This window comes from Bison bison, unplaced genomic scaffold (genome assembly GCF_000754665.1).
Source record: "Bison bison bison isolate TAMUID 2011002044 unplaced genomic scaffold, Bison_UMD1.0 scf7180017864485, whole genome shotgun sequence".
NCBI classification, from domain to species: Eukaryota; Metazoa; Chordata; class Mammalia; order Artiodactyla; family Bovidae; genus Bison; species Bison bison.
In genome coordinates this window covers 8052325-8063321 of record NW_011495045.1, presented here as the reverse complement: position 1 = coordinate 8063321, position 10997 = coordinate 8052325, and the positions used below count along the sequence as shown (strand labels likewise).

Here is a 10997-nt window from a genome sequence, read left to right as displayed (position 1 = left end):
TGAGTCTAGTGAAGGAACTTAAAGATAAATATTAATTTATTAATTAAAGGAATCAGTATGGTATCTGAGGGAACTTCCCTTTAGCATCAGTATGCATCAGCAAGTTCTTACTTAATCCTAGTACTTGAATAATATGGATCAAAGTTTGTTTTCTTTATAAATGGCTATTCAGTTATTTCTGCACAGTATAAGAATTGTATTCTTTCTTTATGAAATTGATTTTATACCTTTGATGAACATCAGTTGACTATTTACATGTATGTCTATTTCTGTAATTGTGATTCTATTTCATCAATCTGCTTATCCTCACACCATCACCATACTATATTACCTACTATAATTTATAATAAGTTCTAAAGTCATATCCCTGGTCATTCAAGTTTAATCTTTTTTCAAGTTGTTTTATCAGTTCTAGATCATTTGTACTTTTGTACGAAACTTCAAATGACATTGCCAGTTTCCATGACAGAAAATCTGCTATAATTTGACTGAAACCGCATTAAATCTATAGCTCAGTTTTGGGAGAACTGGAATCTTAACATTACCATATGATCCAATTTGTAAACAAGGCATATATCTTCATTGATTTAGATTTTCTTAGAAATCTTTTATCGGTTTTGTTATGCTGAGTGTACATAGGCCTTATACATGTTTTTAGATTTGCTCTTAAGTATTTTATATTTTCCTGGAGAAGGAAATGGCAATCCACTCCAGTATTCTTACCTGGAGAATCCCATGGACAGAGAAGGCTGGCAGAGAAGAACTATAGTCCACGGGCTTACAAAGAGTTGGACATGACTTAGTGACTAAACCATCACCACCAGTATATATTTTAGTGCCATTATATATTGTATTTGTTTACATTGAAATTTTCAATTAATCTTGCTAGCATACAGAATAAAATTAATTTTAGTATATTTATCTGATATTCTGGCACTGTGCTAAACTCAGTAGTTACAGTTTTTATTTTCCAAACTATATGCTTTTTATTTAGCTTTCCTACCTTACTTTGGACTTTCCTGGTGGCTCAGATGGTAAAGCGTCTGCCTACAGTGCGGGAAACCTGGGTTTGATCCCTGGGTCAGGAAGATCCTCTGGAGAAGGAAATGGCAACCCACTCCAGTACTCTTGCCTGGAAAATCCCATGGACAGAGAAGCGTAGTAGGCTACAGTCCATGGGGTCGCAAAGAGTCCGACGTGACTGAGCAACTTCACTTCACTTCACTTTACCTTACTGCACTGTCTAGAACCTTCCACACAATGCTGAATAGAAGCGATGAGATGGAACTGTGTTTCTCTCTTGCTTATCTTAGGGGCAATGTAATCAGTCTTTCTTCACCAAGTGTAAGTTTACCTGTAGGTTTCCCATAGAAGCTGTTCATCAGGTTGAGAAAGTTCTCTTCTATTTCAACCAAACTAAAAATGTTTAGTCAGGACTGGATTTGGATATTGCCATACGCTTTTTCTACATCTGTTGTAATGATTATGTGTTTTTCTTTTTTTCTACTGTGTTAATATTGTTAGCTCTACTGATTGATTTTCAAACTCTAAAATTTTTCATTCCTTGGTTAAAACCCAGGTGGTCAGTATATTATACAGTTCAAAGTATTGTCAGATTCAATTTGCAATCATTTTGTTAAAATTTTTTGCACCTGTACACAAGGTATATGTTTGTTATTTTTCACTTGTGTATTATCTTGATCTGGTTTTAGGACCATAGTAACACTAGCTTCATAGAATGAGTTGGGAAATATTTCATCCTGTGTGTTTTTCTCAGTGAAATAGAGTAGCATAAATATTACTTTCCTCTTTACTATTAGAATTCACCTCTTTTCTAGAAATAAACTTTAACTGCAAAAATTTCTGTAATAATTTTAACTGCAACTAAATATTTTTAAATAAACATGACATTAGGTTATCTGTTTTTGTCTTGAATAAACATTGCAATTTGTGCTTTTCATGTTATTTGCTTAATATAAATTTTCAAATTTGCGGACATAAATTTTTCATAATATCACCTTCTTATCTTTTTAATAATTGTAACATCTATAGTACAATCACCTATCTCATTCTTAATATGAGCAGTTGGGTTTTTTTCAGTATCTTTTTTTCTTTTCTTAATTATCCTGACTAGAGTTTATTATTAATTTTATTGATTACATCACAAGCAACCTTTTGTTTCATATTTTTTAAAATTTTGTATGGTGTTCTTATTTCCTAATACACTTATTATGAAAGCTTATTTATTATCTCCTATATTTTGAGTTTCAAATAGGCAACTGGTTGAGTTTTTATTTATCCCTATAGTGTGGTTATGATATTCAATTGAAATACGATTAGGTCCTTTTGATTCAGTGTCTTCAAGTTTTTGAGTTACTTATTTCCTTTCCCATTGATATTAATTTACATTTAAAATTTGTAGAAATTTAAAACTAAGCTTAACATTAATAGCTTTAAATACAAATGGCCTATATATCGAACTAAAATTAGAGCTTTCAAATGTCAAAATTATATAAAAGCATACACTCAAGAAAGTGTTATTCTCTCTCCCTTATAACTTCTAATTCATTCTTTGCTCAAGTTTTCCCATCACCTTGTCTTTTCACACTAGTGTGAAAGTTCGATTCATAAATCAAAACATGATGGTTTTGATGCAAATGAACTTGAGGAAAATGCAACAGTTGTTTACTAATTAGTAATTTGACTCCTGCTCTTTTCACTGTTCTCTTAGCTTAACTCAGTTAGAATACTTTTATTTGTTATCCAAAAGCTGTGAACATAAGGACAAGGACTGTTGTTTGGCACCACTTGAAACACACTCATTATAAAGGATTACTTATTAACTGAAGAATGAGAAGAGATTCAATAATAATAATCAAATTATGCATATAAAATAGGGTTTGCCTTTTTATTTTGTGTGCATGCTCACTCACTCAGTTATGTCTGACTGTTTTGTGACCCCATGGGTTGTAGCGGACCAGGCTCCTCTGTCCATGCAATTCCCCAGGCAATAATACTGGAGTGGGGTGCCATTTCCTCCTCAGGAAATCTTCCCAACACAGGGACAGAACCTGTGTCTTCCGCATCTCTTGCATTGACAGGTATATTCTTTACCCCTGAGCCACCTGGGAAGCCTATTTATTATTTCAACTACCCATTTCCTTAACAACTCTTTCTCCTTTCTTTTATTTCACTCCTAAGCGAGCCAGGACTCATGGTGCATACATAACAAACTTGCTCAATACTTTTTCCATCTCAAAATCTTACTTCAATCAATTCCTTTTCCAAGTTGTGCCATATTTTAATTTCACATTCATTTGTCTCACTTCTCAGATCTCACTTTAACATACCAAGACTTGTTCATTTCATATTTCTAAGAATCACCATTGCAGTAAACTGACAATTCTGTGGTGAATTAACATCTAACCTATTATTGAATCATTTTAATTGTTGCAGTTAAAGCAGAAAATTGGGACGATCCCCTGGGGGTATGGCAACTCACTCCAGTATTCTTGTCTGGAGAATCCCATAGACAGAGGGATCTGATGAGATACAGTCTGTGAGGTTCCAAAGAGTCAGACATGCCTGAAGTGACTTACCACACAAACAGAATTAATAACCAATATCTGGCTTTAAATCATATTTGACAAGCTCTCATTTTCTTAGGTTAATACTTATTAAGTCCTCTCTCCCACATTTTACTCCTTTATTCAGTTAGGGAATGGTTGTTATAGTTATAGATAGCTTATGTAAGCAGAATGACAAGTAAAGCATTACACTAAAATGGGAGTTGAGCATTTGTTGTTGTTGCTCAGTCATGCAGTTGTGTCCATTTTTTGTGACCCCATGGACTGCAGCACACCAGGCTTCCCTGTCCTTCACTATCTCCTGGAGTTTGCTCAAACTCATGTCCACTTAGTGTATGATGCCATATTTGACCAAAAAAACAAACACAATGAAATAAACAAGGAAGAAAATGTTCATATGTAAATTTTTTCCCTGTGATTTTTAAATTTTGTTGTTATTATTGCCTGGTTTTTTAGTGTGTGTTTAATTTTGCCAACATGGTATGAAAGAGAAAGTTTTACTTAAGTTCTACTTAATAGGAATTCCTCTTTAGCATTCTTGTCTTAAGCATGAAGATGGAGTTTAGTTCTGCAAAGAAACCAGATGGTGGACTATCCTGCAGCATTAGCTCATGGTCTGAGGAGAATGATAACACGTGGTAAACTCAGCAAAGAGATGGATTCCAAATCCTTGGCAGAGCTCTGAAAGATGGTAATAATACCTTGGCAAGGAAAAATCAGTACACATGATGTTTGCAGCAGTTTCAAGCTCAGATTGGTTCCACCCTTTTTCTTCACCTACATTTCCAGTTTTGTTTCAGAGTGATTATTGTTGCAGATTTGAGATGAATGGACAGAGAATCCTTTTATTGGGCTGTGAATGTATGAGGGTCCACCTGGCCCTCTCTACAGCACAACTTCTAGGTACAAGCAGATTGAATTTGATAATTGTCTCAGTATGCTTAAAAGGCAAGAGCAGAAAAACTTGATCAAAGTTAAGAGAAATGACAGGGAAGTTAATCATTTGGTGGTTTGGGTGGTTCAAGAAGTCTGGAAAGATTAGAAGTATTAGGCAACTTGGAAACTTTTGAATAGGTAGTGTTACAACAACTGAACATTTAATACTTCTCTGATAATTTGTGGAACTTGATTGCCTGAGGGTTGATGTTGTCTGAAGATGGAACGATTTAATAGCTATTTTGAGGAATATGTCCATAATAAATTATGGTTAGTTTAGAAGTACTTGATTAAAAATCTATCACATAAAAATGACTACTGAGAGGTCTCCCATTCCATTCATTCCATGGACTCACCATCATTTTCATAGTGAACTGGGCTGGGTGAACCAGGTCCTAGCCTGGAGAACATTTTAAATGCTCTCACTAAAATAGAGTAAAAATTTACTAAACAAACATTCTGTGCATATTCACACAGATTACGTCTTATCTGGCTGAAAAAAGAATAGTCTTGTGTGTTATTTGTTGTTGTTGTTGTTCAGTTCCTAAGTTGGGCCCAACTATTTGCGACCCAAAGGACTACAGCACGCCAGGCTTCCCTGTCCTTCAGTATCTCCCTGAGTCTGCTCAAACCCATATCCATTGAGTTGGTGGTCTTAACCAATTATCTCATCCCCTGTCACCTCCTTCTCCTGCCATCAATCTTTTCCAGTATCAGGGTCTTTTCCAATGAGTTGGCTCTTCACATAAGGTGGCCAAAGCATTGGAGCTTTAGCACCAATGTTCTTCCAATGAATATTCAGGACTGATTTCCTTTAGGAGTGACTGGTTGGATCTCCTTGCAGTCCAAGGGACTCTCAAGAGTCTTATCCAACACCACAGTTCAAAAGCATCAATTCTTCAGCGCTCAGCCTTCTTTATGGTGCAACTCTCACATCCATACATAATTACTGGGAAAACCATAGCTTTGACTAGACAGATGTTTGTCAGTAAAGTGATGTCTCTGCTTTTTAATACACTGTCTAGGTTTGTCATAGCTTTTCTTCCAAGGAGCAAGCATCTTTTAATTTCATGGCTGCAGTCACTGTCCAGTGATTTTGGAGCCTAAGAAAATAAAATCTGCCACTAATTCCATTTTTTCACCATCTATTTGCTGTGAAGTGATAGGACTGGATGCCATGCTTTTTGAATATTGAGTTTTAAGCCAGATTTTTCACTCTCCTCTTTCACATTCATCAAGAGGATCTTTAATTCCTCTTCACTTTCTGCCATTAGGACGGTGTCATCTGCATATCTGAGGTTGTTTATATTTCTCCCAGCAATCTTGATTCCAGTTTGGGCTTCATCCAGCCCGGCATTTTGCATGATGTACTCTGCATATAAGTTAAATAAGCAGGGTGACAATATACAGCCTCGATGTACTCCTTTCCTAATTTTGAACCATACTTGGGAAGTGTGTTATTTACTAGATATTTATTTACAAAATGTTATGGCCTGAGGAGCATATTGGGTTAAATAAAATGAGAGAATGATTTAAAGGTAACACTGATACATTTTCTGCTGGATCCTAAATGTGTTTTTATTATCCAATTAAAATTTTTAAGAACATTTATCTCCATGGGCAATCTAAGCTAGTTTCTTTTTAAATACAGAGTAAAGTCTAGTTCCCCCACCTCCTCCCTTTCCACACCTTTTTTATTCATTCTTTCTCTCTTTTACTTGCAACAAATAACAAATGCACACCATAAGCTAAGCACCATGCTAAGCTCTAGGGATCTGGATGTGAAAGAAACAAATGAGATGACCATCTGCATGGCACTGAGACCCCAACAGAGGGTACAGTGGAATAAGCAGTTTAAGTAACATGTGACAACTGCCTTGAGAAAATGCCAGTACTCAGGAAGTGCTTATCAGGAACAACTGGCTTTTTCGTCCTTCAAGGAAAGTTTCCCAGGGCAAGAGCATCTGACCCTGAAGTCTACATGAGAGTTAGGCTAATAGTGTGGATTGTGAGAAGAGTGTGTCAAGCAGAACATAAGTGAAGATCTGGAGGTACAAAAGAAAGTGATGAGTTAGAGGAAGTCAAAATAGTTTAGGATGGTCAGAGTGAAGACTTGGGAGTGTTAGACCTGAGATAGCAAAGTGAGATGAGGAAAGCTAATCTGATTCTTCTTAAAATGTAGGTTTTTCTTCTAAAGTGGTAAAGTCCATTGGAAAACCATAAATTGGTGAGTGACAGGATAACGTTTGGACTTTAAAATAATTTCTCAAGAGATAGTATACAGAATAAATGTAAAAAGAAGAAAGCCTAGAAGGCAAGAAACTAGAAGGGTGTTACCTGATCCAGGCAAGAGGTGGGCTATAGTGCTGATTTCCAGAGTAAAAAGGTGCGGCACTCAAGAAAGAGGTCAGAGTAAAGTAAATGTTTATGGTTTATTTATTCATTCATTTATTTTTACAAATATTCATTGCATATCTACTATGTCTAATACTTGATACTTGAGTATTAGGTACTGGAGTTACAGGAAAGAACAAAAGAGACAAAAGTCTTGTCTTCATAGGATTTATAATCCAGTTGAAAAGACAACATCAGAAAAGTAAATGAAATACATAGTCTATCAGAGGATCATAAATGGTGAGAAGAAAAATAAAGCAGGAAGGAGATAGCAGGAGGCTGGTAAGGATATGAGATTTTAAATGAGATAGTCAAAGAAGTACTCATTGATATTGGAGCAAAGATCTGCAGAAATCAAGGAAGCAAACCATGTAGATGTTGGGAAGGAGGGATCCAGAATGAGGAGGAGAAGACAAGGAAGAAAACTAAAAGATATTTTATTTTATTCTTTTCAGTTTTATTTAATTTACAATATTGTATTGGTTTTGCCATACATTGACATGAATCCACAATGGGGGTACATGTGTAACGCATCCTGAACCTCCCTCCCCATCCCATCCCTCTGGGTCATCCCAGTGCACCAGCCCCAAGCACCCCGTATCATGCAACAAACCTGGACCAGCGATTCGTTTCACATATGATAATATACATGTTTCAATGCCATTTTCCTATATCGTCCCACCCTCGCCCTCTCCCACAGAGTCCAAAAAACTGTACTATACATCTGTGTCTCTTTTGCTGTCTCGCATACAGGGTTATCATTACCGTCTTTCTAAATTCCATATATATGTGTTAGTATACTGTACTGGTGTTTTTCTTTCTGGCTTACTTCACTCTGTATAATTGGCTCCAGTTTCATCTACCTGATTAGAACTGATTCAAATGTATTCTTTTTAATGGCTGAGTAATACTCCATTGTGTATATGTACCACTGCTTTCTTATCCATTCATCTGCTGATGGACATCTAGGTTGCTTCCATGTCCTGGCTATTATAAAAAGTGCTGCAATAAACATTGGGATACACGTGTCTCTTTCAGTTCTGGTTTCCTCAGTGTGTATGCCCAGCTGTGGGATTGCTGGGTCATATGGCAGTTCTATTTCCAGTTTTTTAAGGAATCTCCACACTGTTCTCCATAGTGGCTGTACTTATTTGCATTCCCACCAACAGTGTAAGAGGGTTCCCTTTGCTCCACACCCTCTCCAGCATTTATTGCTTGTAGACTTTTGGATAGCAGCCATTCTGACTGGCATGAAATGGTACCTCTTTGTGGTTTTGATTTGCATTTCTCTGATAATGAGTGCAAAAGATATTTTAAAGTAAATCACCAACTCAATGGACATGAGTTTGAGTAAACTCCAGGAGTTGCTGATGGACAGGGAGGCCTGGTGTCCTGCAGTCCGTGGGGTTACAAAGAGTCAGACACTACTGAGCGACTGAACTGATAACTGAACTGAACTGATACAAAGACTATTCTAAAAATAGATGTTTAGCTAGAATTCTTTCTCCACTGTTTGGGAGGGCCTTGACCAGAGCCCTCCCCTCTCCCCTGTTAAACTCAGGGTTTTTAAGAGATCAGGCCTTGCTCTTTTGTGACATCCTAGGCCAACTTTCCTGTTTGGAAGTGTCCCAATGCAGAAGAACAATAAAGAATCCTCCTGGGATTCAGGAGCCACAGGAGACTCGGGTTCTATCCCAGGGTCAGGAAGATCCCCTGGAGAAGGGCATGGTAACCCACTCCAGTATTCTTGCTGGAGAATTCCATGGACAGAGGAGCCTGGCAGGCTACAGTCCAAAGGGTCACAAAGAGTCAGACGCGAGTGAAGCAACTTAGCACGCAGGATGTAGAAGTATGAAAAGTGTTCTCTGAGCGTTTTTGCACCTTCCCTCTTCCCCACCCCAAGGCAAGGTCTCTGTGCTCGCACATTGATAGACTGTTCTGGAGCCTCTTTGATGCTTCCAGTCTTGGCAAAAGACCCCTCCTGCCTGGAGTCCACCAAGATCTTTCTCTGACACCTTTCTAACTGTGCCACTCCTCTGCTTTGAATGTGACAGCTGCTCCTGAAGATGGAGCTAATGCCCAAAGCACAGAACTGATTTTCAGAATGGCTGCAGCCCCCAAGTGCCAGGGAGTGGCTCCAGGCTGAAGAAGGGACCTTTACCTGTGAAGGCAAGGCTGAATAACCCAGCGCAGCATCGGCTGGGGTGCCTTAGCCAGGGAGGATATGAATTTCATACTGCAGACCCGGGAGGACAGAATTAAATCTCTCCAGCTTCAGAAGGTTGTGGACAGGAAGAGAAAGAAAAAGCAGCCATCTTTGGAAAAATAAAGTGGAGATAGGATTCGCATGGATGTGGACCCTGGTGAGGAGCAGAAGGAGGAAAAGATGGAAGGTGACCCTCAGGCGTCAGGATGGACTCTCGCTGACTTCAGGAAGCAGCAACCCCATCGGCATCCGCGAGGTCACCAGAGCGCCGGAAGAGAACAAGCTGCTCTTGGCCTTGGTGTGTCTGTCGGCCAAGCCAGCCATCGTCACTGCACACGTGAGGCAGCTGAGCCATCCGCGGAAGTACCGCCATCTGCCGGATGCCCCAGCCCAGCCGGAGGCTCGCACCCGCCCTGGGCTTAAAATGACTCCTGAGCTGAAAATACGTCCTGGCCTTGGGATTCAAAAGAAATACCAATGCCTTTAGGGAACAACTGAGGGCCATCACGCCCAGAGACCCCCAGTCTAAATGTGCAGTGACCCGGAGAGTACCTGGAGACAGAATCTTCGGACGGCCTGAGACAAAGAGATTTTGGACACTTCCATTAAAGAATTATCTAAACCACAAAGAAAGTTCACTGAGGGTCAGCAAACTGTAATGTTACACCCCTGAAAATAAACTGATTCCAAACCCCAAAAAAGATAAGGAAACCACTCAAAATCAAAAAAAAAAAAAAGAAAAAACAAACAAACAAAAACATCTTCAAAGTAATCTTGGATAAACCTGTCACTTCATACAGTTGTAACATGACACTTCATAAAGAAGTCTTGGGGATGCCTGGGTGGTACAGTGATGAGGAATCTACCTGCCAATGCAGGAGACACGGATTCGATCCCTGGGTGGGGAAGAACCCCTAAAGTAGGAAATGGCAACCCATTCCAGTATTCTTCCTGGGAAATCCCATGGACAGAAGAGCCTAGTAGGCTACAGTCCATGGGTTACTAAGAGTTGAACACCACTGAGCACATGCATGAGCATTTTCTCAAATGTGTTATAAAATTGCCTAATTCTTTTAATAGAATATAGAATGTAAACTTTCTCTTACTGGTAAGAGCTGCTGTAATAGTTCAGATGGTAAAGAATCTGCCTGCAATGCAGGAGACTCAGATTGAATCCCTGTGTTGGGAAAATCCCCTGGAGAAGGGAATGGCAACCCACTCCACTATTCTTGCCTGGAGAATCCCATGGACAGAGGAGTCTGGTAGGTTGCAGAGTTGGACACAATTGAGCAGCTGACACTTACTGGTAAATATAATTGACAATAGTATGGAATAGGGCTTGTTCAGGAGCTAATGGATTTTATAGATGTGTTTGCTCCAGTCTGGAAATAAAGGGTAACTAATCTGCCTTTTAGATTTATCTATCTTCTTTCCTACTTTCTTTCCTAAAAAAAAAGCTACTGGGATGCACAACCTGAATGCAAGTCCGTTTCTTATCAAGGAGAGGGAAGGCATATTACAAAAGCCCTTTGCTTGTCAGAATCTTTCATTGCCCAATTTCACATTTGTAAGAATTTTCTGGATGGTTAAGGAAGTTAGAAACAACACCATTTTCAATCTTTACCTGATACTGTAGAGGAAGGGAAGGATAGCAAGACTGTTATAGACCAGGCCAAGGTTAGGATTTAGATGTAACTTGGATGAGCCTCTTTGTGTGAGTTTGGTGGAAAATAGAAGCAATGTCATTGTGAAAATCATTTGCTCTGGAAAACTCATCTTGACAGCTTAGATAGGATCAGGTGGCCTTCACAAGTTTCTGTACCATCTTTTTCATAGTATTTATCACTCTGAGTTGAAAATGCTTCTTGTCAGCA

The 10997-nt window shown here is 38.7% G+C and overlaps 1 pseudogene; it reads left to right on the top strand.

Annotated features, from left to right (window-relative positions):
* The window catches only part of LOC105005089, a 193038-nt pseudogene extending 183231 nt beyond the window's left edge, over nucleotides 1–9807 (top strand).
* Nucleotides 9808–10997: the final 1190 nt, after the last annotated feature.